Here is a 20,074-nt window from a genome sequence, read left to right on the forward strand (position 1 = left end):
AGATTTTGCGAGTTCTATCATATGGTTCCTCTCCTGTGCCACCCTCTTCATTTCAGAGTAGCGCTTGCAACCAACATCCTTAATTCTCTGCTGGATGTATTCAAATCTGTTTTCCTCTACAGTTTTTTCCCTCCACAGCTCCCTCCAATACAGATGTCCTATCATCTTGTCTCTTCTTCTTGTCAGTGTTTTCCATACATTCCATTTCTCGCTGATTCTCCAGATAACCTTCTCATTCCTTACGTTATCAGTCAACTTAATTTTCAACATTCTTCTGTAGCACTACATCGCAAATGCTTCGATCCTCCTCTTTCACGATTTTTCCAATCTCTATGTTTTGTTACCATATCCGCTACGAAACTAATATCGGTTAGACAATCCTGAGCTCTGTCACAAACTTATGCATTAATTACCGATGGTGTCCTTTGAGTCTAACGCATTCCTGTCGCTCTGTCTAACGCTTTCCCATCCCTTGCAGATCATTGTGTATTTAGTAAGAGTTCCTTCCACAGTATCTCGCAATACGAATTTGCAAACGTGCTGCGTTTAGCCTACCGCCCCCTGCTGTGGCCAACAAGGGGCACCGTGTCTATTCCAAAGAGCAGCAGTCAACCCGTACGTACCAGATAGTGACTCTGCCTTTTAGCGAAAGAAGCGTCTTAGGACCCATTTGCTATTGTACTCCTGAGACCGTAGTGTTCTGAAAGTCACCTAACAGGCACAGCTCACAGAAGAATAATATATACAGGGTGTTTCAAAAATGACCAGTATATTTGACACGGCAATAAAAACTAAACGAGCAGCGATAGAAATACACCGTTTGTTGCAATATGCTTGGGACAACAGTACATTTTCAAGCGGACAAACTTTCGAAATTACAGTAGTTACAATTTTCAACAACAGATGGCACTGCAAGTGATGTGAAAGATATAGAAGACAACGCAGTCTGTGGGTGCGCCATTCTGTACGTCGTCTTTCTGCTGTAAGCGTGTGCTGTTCACAACGTGCAAGTGTGCTGTAGACAACATGGTTTATTCCTTAGAACAGAGGATTTTTCTGGTGTTGGAATTCCACCGTCTAGAACACAGTGTTGTTGCAACAAGACGAAGTTTTCAACGGAGGTTTAACGTAACCAAAGGACTGAAAAGCGATACAAAAAAGGATCTGTTTGAAAAATTTCAACGGACTGGGAACGTGACGGATGAACGTGCTGGAAAGGTAGGGCGACCGCGTACGGCAACCACAGAGGGCAACGCGCAGCTAGTGCAGCAGGTGATCCAACAGCGGCGTCGGGTTTCGGTTCGCCATGTTGCAGCTGCGGTCCAAATGACGCCAACGTCCACGTATCGTCCCATGCGCCAGAGTTTACAACTCTATCCATACAAAATTCAAACGCGCAACCCCTCAGCGCCGCTACCATTGCTGCACGAGAGACATTCGCTAACGATATAGTGCACAGGATTGATGACGGCGATATGCATGTGGGCAGCATTTGGTTTACTGACGAAGCTTATTTTTACCTGGACGGCTTCATCAATAAACAGAACTGGCGCATATGGGGAACCGAAAAGCCCCGTGTTGTAGTCCCATCATCCCTGCATCCTCAAAAAGTACTGGTCTGGGCCGCCATTTCTTCCAAAGGAATCATTGGCCCATTTTTCAGATCCGAAACGATTACTGCATCATGCTATCTGGACATTCTTCGTGAATTTGTGGCGGTACAAACTGCCTTAGACGACACTGCGAACACCTCGTGGTTTATGCAAGATGGTGCCCGGCCACATCGCACGGCCGACGTCTTTAATTTCCTGAATGAATATTTCGATGATCGTGTGATTGCTTTGGGCTATCCGAAACATACAGGAGGCGGCGTGGATTGGCCTCCCTATTCGCCAGACATTAACCGCTGTGACTTCTTTCTGTGGGGACACTTGAAAGACCAGGTGTACCGCCAGAATCCAGAAACAATTGAACAGCTGAAGCAGTACATCTCATCTGCATGTGAAGCCATTCCGCCAGACACGTTGTCAAATGTTTCGGATAATTTCATTCAGAGACTACGCCATATTATTGCTACGCATGGTGGATATGTGGAAAATATCGTACTATAGAGTTTCCCAGACCGCAGCGCCATCTGTTGTTGACAATTGTAACTACTGTAATTTCGAAAGTTTGTCTGCCTGAAAATGTACTGTTGTCCCAAGCATATTGCAACAAACGGTGTATTTCTATCGCTGCTCGTTTAGTTTTTATTACCGTTTCAAATATACCGGTCATTTTTGAAACACCCAGTATATATATTTCACCGCTGCATAGAAATTAATAAAGCACTTTTCATTTCACAATCATTGGTTTTTGTTTAGGTTGCTTGCATACTTCCATTGTTTTCCTGTAGTTTTATTTGATATCGTAATCTAATTTGAACAGTGGATCATTTCTCAGGTTACGAAAGAATTTGGAAAATCTGTCAACATAGAGATGTGGGTATCTGATTACTGTGGCAAGGTTTGTTTATTGCAGTTTGATGACACTGGAAGTCCTTTTGCATGTACACACTTTTCCCTTGACAGGTGTGTACACCTTTCCAATCCTCTGTACTTTAACCAGTTTCCATCTTCCACGAAGACCCAGCTGCATACCCTGCTGGACTAGTGCTCCTTCATAAACATTCCATTCCCAAGTTGTTGTGTATGTTGAGTTAAATTATTAACATACAAGGAGAATTGTGTGCTAAGACCTGTGATACACCTTATGCAGAGTCCATTTTTTGGCTACGTTCCGGCTTTCGGGAAGAACTGATACCTATTTTCTTTTGTTCCACAATTTTTCATACTCTCACAAAACTGTAACGTGGTTATTGCAAGTACATCATCGTACTAAACTTTACAAGGTTGCTACTTTGTTCAATTCTCGTTTGTTATTGAAAATTGCTCGTAGAAAAATAGTACTGAGCGTGTCTTATTGCGAGTGTGACAACTAATTTTGGTTACTTACCTGGGTTCCTGCATGTCATTCCTGAACGTTAAGTCGACAGTAATATGCGAAAAGACTCGTGGCAAACAAGTGAGACTGTAACTGCAATAAATCTTTCTTCCATCTCGTCAAGTTGATAAAAAATGGTTCAAATGGCTCTGAGCACTATGGGACTCAACTGCTGAGGTCATTAGTCCCCTAGAACTTAGAACTAGTTAAACCTAACTAACCTAAGGACATCACAAACATCCATGCCCGAGGCAGGATTCGAACCTGCGACCGTAGCGGTCTTGCGGTTCCAGACTGCAGCGCCTTTAACCGCACGGCCACTTCGGCCGGCTGTCAAGTTGATACTCTCGTGGTTATTTTACTGTTAGAAAACTGACCGCATCACAGGGGCGCAAAGCTCAGGCTACCTTGTTTCACTCAAAAGGGGCACAATTATCTTCATTAGGCAGTGTGATGATTTGTCATATTGTATATCTCTGCATTTCACAATGATCTAACTTATGTCTCCTTTTGTACTTTTTCCTATAAGTACAAAGAAATGAATTATCTTGAAAAAATTATTTGTAAAAGTTCAGAGTGCAAGCCTCTTGCAAAAGAAATTTTCTATAGCTTTCCAGTTATTCCCTGAAAACACTTATTAAGTAACTTGCAAATTAATCGTGGATCACTTCACATCTTTCTGTAATAGAAGTGTAGTATTTTCGGCACTCTCCTTCTGTCCTGATAAAATCTTCACATTTTACAACTGTAGCTTAATTTCGATTATTCCCTACTCTCTTTGAGTACATTTTGTGAGGGTGCATTACTCGGCTTACAAGAACTTGGAGAAAGAAAACCACCACGAAACCCTACGATTACTTCATTCATTAACCAATAGTTTCAGATGTTTAATGCTTCGTGATATGTGGGGGTCGACAGAAATATGCAAGCACCAAATACACATCACATTGCTGTGTCTAATAACAGAGTTTGCATTCAAAACAGCTCTTATTCGACTCCCTTTATAAGTATGTTTCAGGGAAATCTTGTTTTCAATGGGATCTTATACTATTCTTCTTGAAAATCAGTGACAAATTCAGGCAGCGATGATGGAAGTGGGTAGTGATTAAGCATACATCTTTCCAAAATAGGCCACAAAGGTGCAGTAATATTGACATCCAGCGACTTTAGTGGCCGGTGGAGACGTGACAACTCATCGTCGTGCTAACAAAAACAACCTGGACGATTCAAGCTGTGTGAAGAGGCAGTCCTGACATCTGGGAACACAACATGGCCGTGGAGGGACCAGATTAGCCGAAATGGCCATATGGGCTGTGGTGGTAACGCAGCCTTCCAGAGTACCTGCGGCCCCCTTGGAGTACCACGCTGTGGCTGCTCAGAACATCACTGAAACCTCGCTGTATTTCACTCTCGAGATGTAAACTCACCCAGGAGTTGGAAACTGTGTGGCACAAAACACATCCAACAAAATGACTTTCTTCCATCGCTCTATACTGCGGGTATCATGGCTTCGGCACCTAGTTTTCCTGTTACAGGCACTGGCATCGTAGATGAGAGGTTTTGGAATTCCAACCGGCCCTACAATTTCCGGCTTATCGAGCTCCATTCGTGGCGATTCTCCTGACAGATTTCGCATGTGCAACATTCAATTCTGCAGTGACTTTTGCGGCTTTCGTCTGCTTACTTTTCGTCATAGTCCTCTTCAATGACCGTCAGTCAGGATCACTCGGTAGACTCATTCGTCTGCTTGTCACTTATAGAATGATCTCCTCCCGTTTTCCATGGATACGGTATAAGTCTTCAACATGTTGCCTCTTGAAACACCAAACACTTCCATCACCTTGGTTACGGAAGTACGCATCATACGAGCACTAACAATTTGCCCATGTTAAAATTCACTTAGTCCGGCGTAACGCACGCGCCACTACACAAACAATGTTCCACTCACGACCGACACTTGCAATGTATTGGCGACGTTGTACAGACACCGTTCGTGATAAAATACAACAGCGCAACCTGCTGGCTTGCCTAGCATCTGCATTTATGCTCAAGCACGCATATCTCTCGATGTTGCCATACTTTTTTAAACTTTATATGTCACCAGTGGCTCAAACTACACTGGTGTAGACTCTCTCACTCTCTCTCTGTCTGTCTCTGTGAGACCCCCACCCCACACACACACACAAAAGGCTCACTTAACACTGATCAGCGAGAACATCTACCTACTATCGATAAAAACCCGTCCATGCGATAGCAGTGCCACCTTGCCAAGAATGACTGCTAGTAGGACACATGAGTGATGCTCGTGGTATCAGTAGGCATGAAGTCCGTGTGTAGAGTGGCGAAGCTGACCAATGTATCAATCAGTCTGACCCAGGGCAGATTGTGATGGGCCAGAGGCTCAGAATGAACGTTCCGGAAACTGCATAGTTTGTCGGGTGTTTGAGGAGTGCTGTGGTGAGTGTCTTCAACACTGGTAAAAAAGGACAGGCGGCAAATCATGGCGGAGCTAATACCAGACCTAATGCTGGGCAGAGTACAAGATCGTCTGAACATACGATGCGCCGAACACTCCTAATGAGAGGCCTCCACAGAAGACGACTCAGGCAAGTGCCAATGTTAACTCCACGACTTCAGCGACTAAGACTGAAATGAGCACGTGACCAGCGGCACTGGAGTTGGTGCAGTGGCAAAGCACTGAATGGTCTGATAAATCCCGGTACCTCCATCATGCCAATAGGAGTGCGTGAATCTGTTCTCTTCCAAAGGAACAGCTCTGGGGAACATTCACGTGGGAATCCATGGGACCATTGGAACAATGCACCATGACTCCCAAGGTGTATCGTACACTGGTTACAAACAAACTTACACCCCTTCGTGAGTATCATGTTTCCCAATAGTGATGACATTTTTCAACAAGATAATGCGCCGTGTCACAAAGACAGAGTGTGATGGAGCATTTAGAAAAACACAGTACGAGTTTCAGTCGATGTGCTGGCCTCACAACTCACCAGATCTGAAACCGATCAAAGACATGTGGGCCGAGACTGAATGGGGCTACAGAGCTGATGGCCCCCTGCCCAGAATTTATGGGCGTAATGCCTGCAACCAGTCGTGGCATGCACTCCACAAATCGTCATTGGAAGTCCCCTGCAGAAATGCTCCCTCTGTAGCTATCCATATTGCGAAAGTGTTGCCGATGCAATATATTGTGCACGAACTGTCCAATAAATGTTCAGTGGGATTCATATCGAGTGATCTACATACTCAAAACATTCATTCAAACTCCCCAGATTGTTCTCCAGATCCTATGAATGCCTTCTCATGGTGTCAAAGTAGTCGAAAATAACCATTTCCAGTCAATATCGGTTCAGTTCGACCAGAAAACTCATTCACCACCAGCTTCCGCAGTGTCTTGTTGACATCTCGAATTCATTACTTCGTGTGGTATGCGCCACAATCGAATCCTACCATCCGCCCTTACTAACTGACATCGGGACATCTCACCAGGCCATGTTTATCCAGTCGTCAGTGACCCAATCGATATGGTCACGAGTCCAGGAGAGGCGCTGCAGGCGGTGTCCGGCTGTTAGCAAAGGCTCTTGATTCGACCGTTTTTTGTCATAGCCCATTAACACCATATTTCCCTCATACTGTCCCAACGGATACGTTCGTCTGAAGTCCCACATTGATTTCTGCGGTAATTTCAAGTGGTGTTTCATGTCTGTTAGCACCGACAACTTTACGCAAACGCCGTTTCTCTCGGTCGTTATGTGAAGGCCATCGGCCACTGCGTTGTCCGTGGTGAGAGATACTTTCGTGTCTAGCTCCAACTACCAATCCACGTTCAAAGTCTGTCAATATCCATCGTGCGTCCATAATGATGTCGGAAACTTTCTCACGTGAATCACGTGAGTAAAAATCATATTTCCACCAATACACTGCCCTTTTATACTAAGTCTAAAAACTTTACTTCCGCCGTTTTTTCTCGAAGTTCGGGGCTTTACTGTGAAAAACTTACAAAAAAATTATGATTCATAGTATTGCCCATCATTGGCCACTACATTCTCCCACCTCTCGGATAACATACGAATCCCGTGGCGGAACAACTGGGCGTCTTTTGTCGGCATCCATGAATCGATTCAATTTTGCACTTGTTCATATGATCGGAAGTGCTTGTCACCCAGACTGTATGCCCCTGATCGAAAAAGGTGGTAGAGAGAGCAACGTGTGGAGAATACGGCGGGAGGGATAGGACTTCTGATTTCAACGTTTCCATGTGTATTTTGACGGGTTTTGCGACATGGGGTCGAGCACTGACGCACTGATCTGCTGCAAAACTACCTTTACGTGTGTGTCGTTGTATTGTAGCCGTTTGTGTTTCAGTGCTGGGCTCTAACGCATCAATTACTTTCGATAATGATATCTTGTGACTGTCTTCGTCTGTTTCAGTAGCTATGAAAACGTTATGTCTTCCACCGCCATGGCGGTCCGACATCAAAATCACTGATCTTAAGGTACTGAAAACATTCTCTCCACGTTCTTCCACTAATAGTTCCCTCACTATTGGTCTTACCCACCATTTTAAGAGCCACAGCCGCAGATTTCTTCATGTTAAAGCAGAAAATTAGAACTTTCCGCAAATGGTGAGAAATGGGTACGTAAGTTGACGTACTTAATGGAGAATAACCTTATGATGCAATCACAAATCAACTAATATTTTTATGGGATTATGTTTACAGATGCTTAAGCTTATTGTGTTACACCTATGATTGACCACCTGAACCCCACTTGCCGCTACTGCCGTCTATTGCTAAACGGCGGAAACGAAGTTGTAGACCTAATATCTTGTGTATGTGAAACTACAGCCATCTGTATATTTACATATCGCTAACCTATGACTCTTTTATATATAGGAGATAGGCAAACTAATATGAAAAGTGGTAGTGATGGGCTGCTTGAGTTTGACGGTTAGCAGCACAGGTAAGGCACGCGTCACGCTGTACTGTGCGTATCCAGTAAGGACTAGGCTTCAGTGCAGGTTGTTTACGAGTAGTGCACACTTCGTACTTCCATTCAGAGGCCGAAGTCGACGTTCTGTGAAAGACCTAACCGAGTTCCAAAGAGGACAGATTGTGGGGCCCGATTAGTTGGAGCATCAGTTGCTTCGTGACATGGCGCATTATCTTGTTGAAATATTCCACCGCTGTCAGGAATCTTGATAGTTATCACGACGTGTTCTTGGTATGGAGGTAGTATACAATACTCTTTGTTCATCATGGCGCCTTTTACGTGCTCCATTGGACGCATGGATGTCCACGTGAATGTTTACCTGTTCATAATGGAGTCGCCACCAGCTTGTCTTCATCCCACAATGTAAGTGTCAAGGAGCTGTTCCCCTGGAAAGCGAAGGTGTTGTGCCCTCCCATCTCCATCTACATCTACATACATACTCCGCAGGCCAGGGTACGGTGCATGGCCGAGGGTGTCCTGTACCGCAACTAGTCAGTCCCTTTCCCGTTCCACTCACAGATAGAGCGATGGAGAAATTACTTTCTGTATGCCTCCGAATGAGCCCAAATTTCTCATATATCTTCGTGTTCCCTACGCGATTTGTGTGTTGGCGGCAGTAGGATCGTTCTGCAGTCAGCTCCAAATGCCGGTTCTCTATACTTTCCCAGCAGTGTTCTAAGAAATGAGTGTCTTCTCCTCTCCAGGGATTCATACTTGAGCTCCCGAAGCATACCCATAACACTTTCATGCTGATCGAACCTACCAGTAACAAATCTAGCAGCTCGCATCAGAATTGCTTCGATGACTTCTATCAGTCCGACCTGGTGTGGATCCGAAACTTCTCGAGCGATGTTCAAAAGTAGGCCGCACGGGCACCCTGTATGTGGTCTTCTTTACATATGAACCACTTTTCTAAAATTCTCCCGTTCAACCAAAGTCGTCTTCCCTGCCACAGTTCTTACACGCTCGTTCCATTTCGTAACGTTACTCTCTGATATTTAAACGACGTGTCTGTGTCAAGTGCGACATCGCTAATGGTGATCCGAACACTAGCTGTAAGTTTTTCCTACTCATCCGAATTAACTTACGTTTTTCTGCATTCAGCTGCCATTCATCACAGCAATTAGAAATGTTGTGTAGGCCTTCTCTCATCAACCTATCTTCGACATATGCAACCGCAGATTGCTGCCCACCCAGTCTGCCAGATTATTTAGCACACTTCCCTGGAGCACTTCTGGTGTTACCCCTGTTGGCATGCCGCAGAAGCCGTCTAGCGCCGACGCCACGCGGCAACACACCGACGTTCAGCTGGTTGCCAGCTCAGCCCCTGGGACCATACGACGCGCAGACTCCATCATTTGCAGCGTGACCCGCAGAGGCCTTCTCGTGCACTGGGCATGTAAATCAGCAAGACAGGTCGCTTACCCCACGAACCTTCTGCTGCGTTCACCGATGTTATAGGAAGCCATTAAGAAAGAAGTTTACCTCCGCCGTGCGGGTATATAGGGCCATGTCCGCGACGATCACGGCACTTGCGACGCAGACAGCCAAGAGGGGAAGTCTGTTCAAAATGCAGCAAAGCAGACCCCACGCCGCCCTCTCCGCCACAGGACCTCGGAAATGGCTCTCGGGCCTGTTGATATTCTGTCATCCTTACTTGGGAAGACTGTAGAAAGTGTGAACTCGTAAAAAGAGTGTTAATCTGTTACAATGCGCTCCGCTTAAGGAGAGCGTGGACGCGGAGAACGAACTCTGACTGTGAAAGTCTTCCTTCTGTTGTTACAAGTACTTGCGTTTAGCGGTGCACTTATTTCCATGTTAGGACAGAGCTAATAAGTTAATTACTTGTTTCTTTTGACAGCCGACGAGGATTATTTGTGTTGAATTCATTGCGTTCCTAAATATAGAGGATGAAATATGTGTTCGTGTGTTTCTTGTAGAAGTGTTCAGATAAGTGTCGAGAGAAAGTGTGTACTCAGTACATTCGCTCCTTCATCATTCCCCATAACCAGAACTCACAGGGTGTGATATCCGGAGACTGAAGAAGCCATAACAAAGGTGCGAACAATCCAACGATTTGGGAATGCTTCATCAAGCTAATCACCAAGCGAAGGAGCGAAACGGGGTGGGTTGGAAATACAGTTCTCGTGTAAGTTGTAAGGCATGTTATCAATGGCAATCTCTTGCAGCATTTACAAGTAGTCAAATGCATTCATCGTTGGGTTGTAAAGAAAAATGCGCAAAGTACACCACTAGGGGTTACGGAACACCACACATTTACCTTTGGGGATATGCGTCCATGCCCACGAACGATACGTACATTTTCAGTAGCGCGGAAAACTGTATTACGACGATTAACATGATCACAGGTATACACCATAGCTTCGTCGCTGAAAATGATTTGCCTGACAATACCTGGCTGCATACATGACGTTTCTGCCGGAATCTCGCAACGTACCACTCGCACCCGTTTCTACCCAGCAGTCAACCCTTGAACGGTTTGTTGGTGATATGGTCGCACGCCCAGGTCCTTGGATAGAATTCGGTTCACTGTCCTCTAGGGAATCCCTGTTTCTAGACTGCAACGTCTTGTCCACTTTGATGCATTCTGTAGTATGGCCTCCTATATAACAGCAATGTTTACTTCACTTCTCACGGTTCTAAGTCGCCTCGCATTTCCGTGACAACTGACTGTTACTGATCCAGTTGCTACAAACTTCTGGTAAATGCGGTAAACTTTTAAACGAGTTGGTGGCCGTCTATTTGGCAAACGTTCTGCAAACAATTTACAAGAGATGTGTACATGATTAGTGTTATCGTTAATGAATATACACTCCTGGAAATGGAAAAAAGAACACATTGACACCGGTGTGTCAGACCCACCATACTTGCTCCGGACACTGCGAGAGGGCTGTACAAGCAATGATCACACGCACGGCACAGCGGACACACCAGGAACCGCGGTGTTGGCCGTCGAATGGCGCTAGCTGCGCAGCATTTGGGCACCGCCGCCGTCAGTGTCAGCCAGTTTGCCGTGGCATACGGAGCTCCATCGCAGTCTTTAACACTGGTAGCATGCCGCGACAGCGTGGACGTGAACCGTATGTGCAGTTGACGGACTTTGAGCGAGGGCGTATAGTGGGAATGCGGGAGGCCGGGTGGACGTACCGCCGAATTGCTCAACACGTGGGGCGTGAGGTCTCCACAGTACATCGATGTTGTCACCAGTGGTCGGCGGAATGTGCACGTGCCCGTCGACCTGGGACCGGACCGCAGCGACGCACGGATGCACGCCAAGACCGTAGGATCCTACGCAGTGCCGTAGGGGACCGCACCGCCACTTCCCAGCAAATTAGGGACACTGTTGCTCCTGGGGTATCGGCGAGGACCATTCGCAACCGTCTCAATGAAGCTGGGCTACGGTCCCGCACACCGTTAGGCCGTCTTCCGCTCACGCCCCAACATCGTGAAGCCCGCCTCCAGTGGTGTCGCGACAGGCGTGAATGGAGGGACGAATGGAGACGTGTCGTCTTCAGCGATGAGAGTCGCTTCTGCCTTGGTGCCAATGATGGTCGTATGCGTGTTTGGCGCCGTGCAGGTGAGCGCCACAATCAGGACTGCATACGACCGAGGCACACTGGGCCAACACCCGGCATCATGGTGTGGGGAGCGATCTCCTACACTGGCCGTACACCACTGGTGATCGTCGAGGGGACACTGAATAGTGCACGGTACATCCAAACCGTCATCGAACCCATCGTTCTACCATTCCTAGACCGGCAAGGGAACTTGCTGTTCCAACAGGACAATGCACGTCCGCATGTATCCCGTGCCACCCAACGTGCCCTAGAAGGTGTAAGTCAAGTACCCTGGCCAGCAAGATCTCCGGATCTGTCCCCCATTGAGCATGTTTGGGACTGGATGAAGTGTCGTCTCACGGGGTCTGCACGTCCAGCACGAACGCTGGTCCAACTGAGGCGCCAGGTGGAAATGGCATGGCAAGCCGTTCCACAGGACTACATCCAGCATCTCTATGATCGTCTCCATGGGAGAATAGCAGCCTGCATTGCTGCGAAAGGTGGATATACACTGTACTAGTGCCGACATTGTGCATGCTCTGTTGCCTGTGTCTATGTGCCTGTGGATCTGTCAGTGTGATCATGTGATGTATCTGACCCCAGGAATGTGTCAATAAAGTTTCCCCTTCCTGGGACAATGCATTCACGGTGTTCGTATTTCAATTTCCAGGAGTGTATTATTCTTAGTCACAGTCATATTACAACAAACCAGCTTGTTAGGTAATACTTCGCAAAGAGCTATTTTGTGTAGAACAGGTGTGGAATAGAAAGACAATTTTCTAAATAAAAGAATATAGACATACTACGCTAACACTCTTCGACCTCAAAAAGGCTTATATCTTTATAGACAGCATTACTTCATAATTTATAGGAATTCGAATTCGGCAGGAAAACAATTGTCCAACGATTATTAACAGGCGCTACTTCCAAGTTAAATTCATGGGAGAAGAGAAGCCTTTCAAATTCACACAGGTGTAGGCAATGAGATCGACCTTCAAGAGATGTCCTGGAGTGACTCCATCCTAGCTGTAGTTTTGTTTAGTTGTTCACTTTGCACTTATTCGAGAAAAATTCAATAAATTTCAGAAGCAGTCTTCAGTCTTCCATTCTGTTCGATATTTTACCTTAAAATTTGGCTGTTACATAGTTCATGCTGGAGTTTTTCTTCCTCATGGGAACTGTTTTCTGCTGTGGGTAACGCAAGGCCGAAAAAGGCGGCAGGGAACTGCGTGGACTATTGCCGGAAGCGACACTCATCCGTCACCAGGCTAAGCTGCCAGCGACTTTCAATTTGGCCGTTGCCGGAACCAGACTGCGCGGGTGAAGGATCGGTGGCCACGGGAGGCGGGAAAACGTCACCGGCTGGCACTACGCCGGTGGGGGACTCGTGGGGCTCCATTCTGGGTCCAGAAATGCGCTGCTACAGCCAGCAGTCAAACAGACAACGATGATGGAGTAGCAGCTCTTGTGTGCCATCGGGGCGAAAAGTGGGTCTCCGTGCGGGCATACGCAAGGACAAAGTAATGAGAAGACACGGAGATAAATTCCTCTTCCTTAGATTACTTAATCTTTCACTTTATCAGTGAGTAGTCCATATCTGCCTGATGCATACTGTTACTGCTCCTTTATTGTTCTATCAGTTCACCATTAGGAGAACGAGTGGCTTTGGGACAGGATGCGTTTTTCAGTCTAACTTATTTTTCTACGTTACTTTCTCACACCAATTTCCCATAAAATCCCTTGGCTGTGATGGTTGCCTCCACCATCGGAAGCTTGAGATTTTATCCGAATCTGACGCAGCATGTTTGAAACCACATAAAGATTAAGATACTCTGTGGAAAAGAATGCTACATTCTCATGCACTGTTGTTTGGCATCACGATATATTGTGAGCATACTAAAGGGCTCTAGTGTTAGTGATTTATTTATCACGGCCATGGGAGACCAGATGATGCTCAGGAAACCTGTCTGCTCACTCACTATTTTGACTCTGTGGGCAGTAGCTGTGCTGAGTTTAGAAGTTAACAGTGTTTTTTTACAGTCGTTCAAGGGTACAACCAAGCACAGCCAAAAAGTACATAGCGCTGTTTATCAGCTTCAGCCATTTGAACGGTGTCGCATTGTGGAGCTGCAGGTTGCAGGGTGGACGTATCGGCGGATTGCTGCACATGCTGGACACAGTGTATGACAGGTGTCACGATGCTTTCACTAGCGGTCTGTGGAACATTCCCACATCTGCAGTCCAGGTTCTGTACGTACACGTAGTACAGAAACGCCCACCCGATCATCATCTACAGATGAAATCTGTACATATGTTACACCCTCTGTGTCATCCGCGACCATTGAGATCCGTCTGCCTGCCGCGGTGGTCTAGCGGTTCTAGGCGCACAGTCCGGAACCGCGCGACTCTACGGTCGCAGGTTCGAATCCTGCCTCGGGCATGGATGTGTGTGATGTCCTTAGGTTGGTTAGGTTTAAGTAGTTCTAAGTTCTAGGGGACTGATGACCACAGATGTTAAGTCCCATAGTGCTCAGAGCCATTTGAACCATTTTTAGATCCGTCTGCATAGCAGGATTGGCATCGCGTCTGTCTCTGGTCAGGCTACCACTGACACCTTGAAACCCCCCAATCACGACCGTACTACTGTTGTGATAGCGTTTGCTGGGAAGCTGAATGGCTCTCAGTGATGAGAATAGGTTCTGTCTGAATTTGAGTGATGTATACACACTTACATGGAGTAGATATGGTGAGCTGCATATAGATTAGATTAGACTAGATTATTACTTGTTCCATTGATCATGAATACGACACTTCGTAATGATGTAGTTAATAAAAGGTGTCTATACAAGATATTACATTACACAAAATATTACATGACACTTAATATTTTTAATTTTTTTGTGGGGGTTGGGGAAATTACCCACTTACTATATCCAAAAATTCATCTAATGAGTAGAAGTAGTTGCCATTAAGAAATTCTTTTAATTCCCTTTTAAATGCTATGTGGAAATCTGTCAGACTTTTGATGTTATTAGGTAAGTGACCAAAGACTTTTGTGTCAGCTTAACTTACCCCTTCTGAGCCATAGTTTTAAGCTTGAGTAGTGAAGATCATCCTTTCTCCTAGTGTTGTAGCCATGTTTACTGCTATTACTATTTAATTCGTTCGGATTGTTAGTAACAAATTTCATAAGTGAATATATATATATTGTGAAGCTGCAGTGAAGATCTCTAGCTCTTGAAATAAGTGTCTGCAGGATATTCTTGGATGAAGTCCAGCAATTATTCGGATTACACGCTTTTGTGCAACGAACACTCTTTTACTCAATGAGGAGTTACCCCAGAATATGATGCCATACGAAAGTAGAGAATGAAAATGTGCGTGGTAAGCTAATATACTGAGATGTGTGTCGCCAAAATTTGCAATGACCCTAATAGCATTAGTAGCTGAGCTCAAACGTTTCAGCAGATCTTCAGTGCGTTTTTTTTCCAGTTCAACCCCTCATCATACACCTAGAAATTCTGAATATTCTACCTTAGCTACCGATTTCTGATCGAAGTGCATATTCATTAATGGTGTCATTCCATTTACTGTGTGGAACTGTATATACTGTGTTTTGACAAAGTTTAATGAGAGCCCATTTGCAGAGAACCACTTAACGATTTTCTGAAAAACTTCGTTTACAATTTCACCAATAAAATCTTGTCTGTTGCGTGTGATAGCTATACTTGTATAATCGGCAAAATGTTACAACTCATAGTCTCGTCTGGTATTTCTACAGGATAAAGTAAACAATGGCCACTATATTGCACAAGCTGTTATTTTCGTGCCAGCACCATTTCTTTGACAGGAGGGTGACGTGCTTTTTCAGCAGAACAGTGCACACCCACATAAGGTTGCTGCGACGCAGCTTATTCCTCGTGGTGCACAACTACTGCCCAGGCAAGCAAGATCACCAAATCTCTCCCCAGATGAACATGATCAACCAGGAACGTATTCCCGGGGCCTGCGAGAACCATTATCCAATTTTTACAAAAGGCATAACATGCTTTTGTCAGTCTACTATTGGACGCCATTCAGCACCTTTAATGGTTGTTTGCATTCGAGAATTCCTACCTGCGTCCACCAGGGGAAGACAATTCGTGTATTGATGCGACACATTGGGCGTACTTTCCTAAGACATGTGTTTCATTTGCCACTGTCAATGTCAATGAAATACACCAGCAGCCGTGTACCTTAAGATGTTATTTTATTTTATTTTGAAGGCTGCCAGTTTCAGCATTTCATTATGCCACATTCAGGCCCCATACATATCTCTCCAAATAAACGAAAATGTCATATAGAGCCTTAAATCGCTCGATGTCGTGAATTCAATCGTTACTCTAATGCTTCATTCGACGACTTGATAGCAACTCAAGTCACAGTTGCTACCAATTCTTCGAATGAAGCACTAGTGTAACGATTGAATTCACGGCATCCAGAGATTTGTGGCTCTATATGACATTTTCGTTTATTTGGAGAGATGCATTGGCTTCAAAATAAAAGAAAATAACATCTTAACATACGCCATTGTTTGTGAATTTTATTGACACTGACAGTTACCTAACTAGTCGAAGCTCCGTGTCCATGACGGACCAACAGAGATTGTGTTTCATTTCGTCTGAGTCTGTTAGTATATAATGCTGTAATAATGACTGCTTGTCATCTAATTTTTTAATAAGAACAACTCGTCCTTGAGGGCGCTGCATTTTTTTTCCGCAAGGTAAAACAGAAGGAAAAGGAGATGTCAGGATAAGATACGTTGACAGAATTCTAATGGAATGTCATTTATCGACGAAGGAAGTGGCTTGCAAAATACTCGTTCGGTCGATTCTGCAGGACTGCTCATCACCCTTGGATTCTTACCAGGTCGGATGAATAAAAAATACAGATGAGATCCAACGAACATCACCTATGTAACAGAATCGTTAAGACTAGGTGCGAGCAGAGGTGCCCAAAAACTCTTGTGGCGTGTGCTATGAGAGAGGCATTGTGAATCGTGGCGAGGTTTACTGAAGAAATTTCGAGGCAGTACATTATGGAAAGTGTTGGCCAACACTTGCTTCATCCCACATACGTCTCGGAAATGACCGAAACGAGAAAATCCGTAAAGTTATAGCTGTTATAGTTCAGGTGACGATCTATTTGGCTTTAGGGAAGGAAAAGGAACCCCAGAGGCAATACTGACGGTGCGGTTGTTAATCAAAGAAGACTAAAGATAAATCAAGACACTTTCATAGGATCTGTTGACCTGGAAAAAGCGTTCGACCATGTAAAATGGTGCAAGATGTTCTAAATACTGACAAAAATAGGGAAAGCTATAGGGAGAAAAGGGTAATATACAATATCTAAAAGAATCATGAGGGAATGACGACAGTGGACGCCCACAAACGAAGTGCTCTTCGCCCCTACTGTTCAAACTGTACATCGAAGATGCAATGATGGATGTAAGACAGAGGTGTAGTCTTTCGCCCCTACTGTTCAAACTGTACATCGAAGAAGCAGGTTCAGGAGTGGAAATAAAATTCTAGGCGAAAGTATATCTATTATACGATTTGCTGAAGACACTGAAAGTGAAGAAAAGTTACATGATGGAATGAACTGTCTAATGGGTACAGAATATGGATTGAGAGTAAATCAAAGAACGAAGAAAGTAACGAGAGGTAGCACAAATGAGAACAGCGAGAGACTTAGCATCAGGATTGATGGTCACGAAGTTGATGAAGTTAAGCAATTCTGCTACTTAGGCAGCAAGATAACGAATGACGGACGTAGCAAGGAGGATATCAAAACCTGACTAGCACTGGCAAAAAGGGTATTCCTGGCCAAGGGAAGTCTAGTAGTATGAAACATAGGGCTTAATTTAAGGAAGAAATTTCTGAGATTGTACGTTTGGATCGTATGGTAGTTAAACACGGAGTGTGGGAAAACCGGAACAGAAGAGAATCGAAAAATTTAAGATGTGGTATTGAAAATTAAGTGGACTGATAAAGTAAGGAATTATAAGGTTCTGCGCAGGATCGGAGAGTTATAAATATGTGGAAAACACTGGGAAGGAGATGGGATATGTTGGTACGACATCTGTTAAGACTTGAGGGGATGACTTCCATGGAACAAGAGGGAGGGCAAAAACTGTAGAGGAAGGCTGAGATTGGAATAGATATAGCAAATAATTGAGGACGTAGGCTGCAAGTGCTGCTCTGAGATGAATAGGTTGGTACAGGAGAGAAATTCGTGGCGGGCCGCATCAAACGAGTCAGGAAGCTGTCGACTCAAAAAAAAAAAAAAAAAAAAAAAAAAATCGTTCTTCACAGAAGCCACTCTAGAATGGATTTGGGTATACGGAAAGACAACACACAGTTGTTTGCGGATTATGTATGTAGACGTAAATTCTACAGCGTAACGCGAGTAAACATTTGGTTTACCGTCAATGAATCCCCCGTCGTGCCATTCGCGAATCGAACAGAGAAAATAGCCTCCGTCGTACACGGTTAAGGTGGTTTGCCTTGCATACAGGTTGGATAAGACCTTTACCGATAAACTATCAAAGGTGGTAGTACGGACAACAACAAGGAAAGATCTGACACTGGACTCTAAAAAGGGTTCGTTGAGAGCCATGGGCACTTTTTCAATAGAAGAGATGTGTTTCTCAGTAGCGAAGATGAACGGCAGCACATAGCTCTTAAGGTGTGCGCTTTGGAACCCACGTTCAGTGGATATTATTTTCTTGTTTGGTTCAACGTTGCCGCCTCTCAAAACATGGAAAGCACAGAAATTTCTGTAGACGAAACGTTTCTCATAATAGCGGAGATGAATAAGTGTTCACAACTCTTTAGCTATGCTTGTAGAGCCCATTTTCACTACACTTTTTTTTCTTGTTTTGGTCAATATTACCACATCTAAAAGTTTGTTTCTAGAATTCTGAATGAATGTATGGCTCTGAGCACTATGGGACCTAACATTTGGCAATTGAATCTCAATGTAGACAAGTGTAATGTGCTGCGAATACAGAGAAAGATAGATCCCTTATCATTTAGCTACAAAATAGCAGGCCAGCAACTGGAAGCAGTTAATTCCATAAATTATCTGGGAGTACGCATTAGGAGTGATTTAAAATGGAATGATCATATAAAGTTCATCGTTGGTAAAGCAGATGCCAGACTGAGATTCATTGGAAGAATCCTAAGGAAATGCAATCAGAAAATAAAGGAAGTAGGTTACAGTACGCTTGTTCGCCCACTGCTTGAATACTGGTCGGCAGTGTGCGATTCGTACCAGATAGGGTTGATAGAAGAGATAGAGAAGATCCAACGGAGAGCAGCGCGCTTCGTTACAGGATTATTTAGTAATAGCGAAAGCGTTATGGAGATGATAGAAAACTCCAGTCTCTACGTTAGTATAATTAATTCTAAAAGAGAATTCTAGACAGGCCGGTCACGGTGGCAAAGCGGTTATAGGCGAGACTGGAATAGAAGGGAGAACCGAAAGAGGCACTCAAGGTACCCTCCGCCGCACACTGTCAGGTAGCTTGCGGGGTGTGGATGTAGATGTAGATGTAGAACATCTGAGGTCATCAGTCCCCTAGAACTTAGAGCTACTGACACCTAACTAACCTAAGGACATCACACAAATCCATGCCCGAGGCAGGATTCGAACCTGCGACCGTAGCAGTCGCGTGGTTTCGGAATAAAGCGCCTAAAACCGCTTTGCCACAGTGACCGGCCTGTCTAGAATTCTCTTTTAGAATTAATTATACTAACATAGAGAAAAGCCCGAATGACCTGCAACAGTTCAGTAGGAGTTGATGATCTTCTGAGTCACTGAAATCCGTAGCGGGTGTAGAAGCTAGTGTATCGTATGAAATGGAGTCGAAAATCTGTGAAACAGATGTCCTCCACATCAGTACCATTGTCACATTACCGTTGTCACATTACCAAGACCGAACATGCGGATACACGTGAAAATGTCGGTCCATTGATTTGACGCATCATATTTGAAAATTGTTGACAGTAATAATCTTCAGAAGAACAGAAAAAAAATGAGCAACCACTGGAGGGAGATCAGTCTGGTTTTGAAAAGAGAATGATCCCAGAGAAGCAGTTATGATATGGCGTTTCGAAATGGAAGTAGGACTGGAGAATTATCGCAATGCTAATAATGGGCCAAAGCGTGACTGAGTCAGCTCCCTGCTTAGTTTTCGTACCTTAGACGTTCTTTGTCACCCAGCCGCTTGCACACATTTCTACCACGCCCATGAGACATCAGAAAAATCCTGCACTTCTCACAGAGAGAACTCGACGTGACTGCTCTAGGTTGCCTCGCCCACATTCTCTGTAAACCACGAGGTTTGTAGGCTGTGTAGCGTTATTTACAACACTGGGGAGGGGAAGCTTTGCAGGGTTATTTCCAACACTAGGATTCAGAATGAGATTTTCACTCTGCAGCGGAGTGTGCGCTGATAT

The sequence above is a fragment of the Schistocerca piceifrons genome, chromosome 8, assembly GCF_021461385.2.
Source record: "Schistocerca piceifrons isolate TAMUIC-IGC-003096 chromosome 8, iqSchPice1.1, whole genome shotgun sequence".
NCBI lineage: Eukaryota > Metazoa > Arthropoda > Insecta > Orthoptera > Acrididae > Schistocerca > Schistocerca piceifrons.